At 49.2% G+C, this 3,074-nt stretch overlaps 1 protein-coding gene across 14 annotated transcripts in view; it reads right to left on the reverse strand.

Moving 5' to 3' along the window:
• CSMD2 (CUB and Sushi multiple domains 2) overlaps window positions 1–3,074 on the reverse strand; it is a 637,686-nt gene that overhangs the window by 363,767 nt on the left and 270,845 nt on the right. The gene's annotated exons all lie outside the window — the stretch shown is intronic.

The following is a 3,074-nucleotide window of genomic DNA, read 5'->3' on the forward strand; positions in this document are numbered from 1 at the left end:
AAGAATGTGTCTGAACTCTGAGCCCTTTTCTTCCTCCCCAGGCTGAGTTCTGAAACTTCTGGCAGTTCAAGAGAGTGATGGAGGGAATGCTGGAGCACATCTAAATAAAGCCCCAAAGTGGGTGTCCCTGCTCAGCTATGCATGAGCTCTTTGAGACTTCACCCTGCAGCCTACCACTTGTGAAATAAGCACGACTTCACTCAGAGCACAGCCAGAAACATACAAACTTTCCAAAAATATTTGAATGTTGACAGCAGACTCTCTTGCATTCCAGTGAATAATTGATTTGTATGAGTGTGTGTGTGACCTAAATCCACAGAACTTACCATTCTGTGACTATACAAAGTAAGTTTCATAGCCTTGATTTTCCAAATCTCACTGGCTAATTGCGAAGTTAGCAAGCAGCCCTGCCTTTTCCCAGGATGCTGGGGTGGGTGATATTGGGCCCTAAGGCAACCCTCTTGCTCACTGGCTGCAGCCTGCTGGAAGGGCAGGAGGTCAAACACATCCTGATGTGAGGTCTATAGCTATTGTCTGAGAGTGGTGATGGGGGCAGGGAGATTACTGTTACCAGGGCTACGAGGATAATGGATTCTTGTTTTCTGTGCCTGCTTGCTAGGGCCACTGCCTATTTTACAGGTTTCTGAGGATTTGCCCAAATTTCACTGGCTCTCCAAGGCTGAAGGGAAGGTGGTCCTTCCAAGGGTCCTATTTAATGAGCTGGGTCTCACTCCAGAGCTGCATAGGCCCCCAGTGTTACAGCTCTGTCAGTTCACCCCCACGCTGCCCTTTCATACGTGCACACCTGTAGCAGGTGCTGCCAGTGCCCTGCCTGTAATATACTTCATCTTTCAGAGTGGGCCAGTTGACTGCAAGCTCCCAGTGTCTGCATCCCTGCACTCGAAGGCTTTCTCTCCCATTGCTAGGCCACTTTGCCCATGTGCACAGCAGGGTAGAAGCGCTAGAGAATTAATAAACCTTCAGGAGCAGATCTCATTCAGTGACTTTCAGGAACTGGTGTATAAATACCTCAGCTCTCTCGTTCCTTGGGTGGGATAATTCTAAGGTCTGGGCTCTGCAGACCTGGGTTTCCCAGAGTCTCCCTGTGGGATTACGGCCCAGGACCCCATTGTGGTAGCTGGAATGACTACCCTTTATTAGCTACTGTCTCCTCCCTTTATTATGTCCCTCTTACATGCTAGTGTCACCCGTACTTCCGAATAAATCACTTTTGCTTGAACTCTTGTCTCAGGGCTGCTTTTGGGGAACCCAAACTTAGAAAATACCTTGGTTCCAGAAGGGTAAGAACTCCAGCATCAGACACATAATATGCCTAAAAGAAGCCCTCTTCTGGGACCTCTGTCTTGTTGGGGCATCCAGGGACTGCATCCCTAGCTCCTGCAGGGCAACCCGCCTCTCAGATATCCCATCTTCCACAAGGTCCCAAATCCTTTCTCCCAAGAGGCTCCAGGCACTTCTGTGGAGAAGAGGTACAGCCTTGCTCCTCTCAACCATAGCCAGTCCCAACATCTTTGAGCTCCCATTTCCATATCAGAAAATGGAAGTAATTCTTGCCCACCTCATCAGTGGCCATGAGGATGAATATCAGTAATAGCTACATTATTGAGAGTTACCTACATGCCGTATGTTAGATTCTCTGCTTAATGCTAATTAAAAATTTACAGCAGCCCTAAGAAATATAAATTATTATTCCTGGGCCGGGTGTGGTGGCTCACGCCTGTAATCCCAGCACTTTGGGAGGCCGAGGCGGGTGGATCATGAGGTCAAGAGATTGAGACCATCCAGGTCAACATGGTGAAACCCCGTCTCTACTAAAAATACAAAAAATTAGCTGGGCACAGTGGCACGTGCCTGTAATCCCAGCTACTCAGGAGAATTGCCTGAACCCAGGAGGCGGAGGTTGCGGTGAGCTGAGATCACGCCATTGTACTCCAGCCTGGGTAACAAGAGCGAAACTCCGTCTCAAAAAAAAAAAAATTATTATTCCTGATAGTATTATTTTAAAGCTAAAGAAACTGAGGCTCAGAGAGGTTAAATAGCTTCCCCAAATCCTGGAGCAGAGCTTTGAATCCACATCTGACTCTAGAGCCCTCTAGGCAAACAACCTCTCTTCTTACAGGCACAGAGCGCCTGGTGGGAGTGCCTGCAGGGTGTGTGGGTTTGTGAGTCATAGGATTGGCCCTACATGGGGGCACTGGGAAATGGTCTGAGTATAAGGAAGTGTAGGCCAAAACTGGTAGTAGAGGGAGTGGGGATGTATGGTGGATGAAGAGACAGAGGTTTGGGAGGCTGGATCTTACACTGAGGGAATCATGGATAAGACAAGAGGTTAGCAGCAGCAGGGCCACCCCAGGGTGGTGGCTGGGGAAAGGAGGCTCAAGGCTTTCATGCAGAGCTTAAGCCCACCCTCTGGAGAGGCAAGGGGACTTGGTGCAGGGTAGGTAGCCTTGGCAGAGAGGTGGCAGGCCACACTGGCCAGACTCCAGAAAGGCTCAGAAGGGAGATGCTGCATCTCATCCAGGTTCCTAGGCATGGAATGTAGGCTGTGCCAAGCCCTCACAAGTTTGTGGGGTTGTGAATGTTAAACAACTTTGCAGTCAGGTCTTGCTGAGTTTTGGGATGAGGGGTCTGAAGCTGCAGTGCTCAGGTATCCCAGGACCTGGTCCTGAGCAACCAACTGCCCTCTCAGCTGTGGTACCTGCTGGCACCTTGACCCAGTCCCTGATGAGATGCTGCCATCCCCCTCAAGATGGAGCCAGTGGCATCTCCCCATGCTTCCCAGAACCCCAGAGTCCGGGAGCCATGCAAGTCCCTAAAACCAAGCTGGGTTTCCTTTTGTTAAGTCATAGGATAAAGCACTTTACATATTAATCAGGTTAGGAATCTGAGTGCACATATCAGGGGATTGAATATGTAGATTTTGATGATGAATTCATGCTCATCAGAAAACCAATGAATCATCCTAACTTCATTATCAGGAATTATTTGATGGGGGAATTGGCAGCGGGGTAGGAGGGTAAAGAGGGGAGTAGCGAGGGGGAGAGGATCTCTTG

Source organism: Callithrix jacchus, chromosome 7 (genome assembly GCF_049354715.1).
Source record: "Callithrix jacchus isolate 240 chromosome 7, calJac240_pri, whole genome shotgun sequence".
In the NCBI taxonomy this organism is placed as follows: Eukaryota; Metazoa; Chordata; class Mammalia; order Primates; family Cebidae; genus Callithrix; species Callithrix jacchus.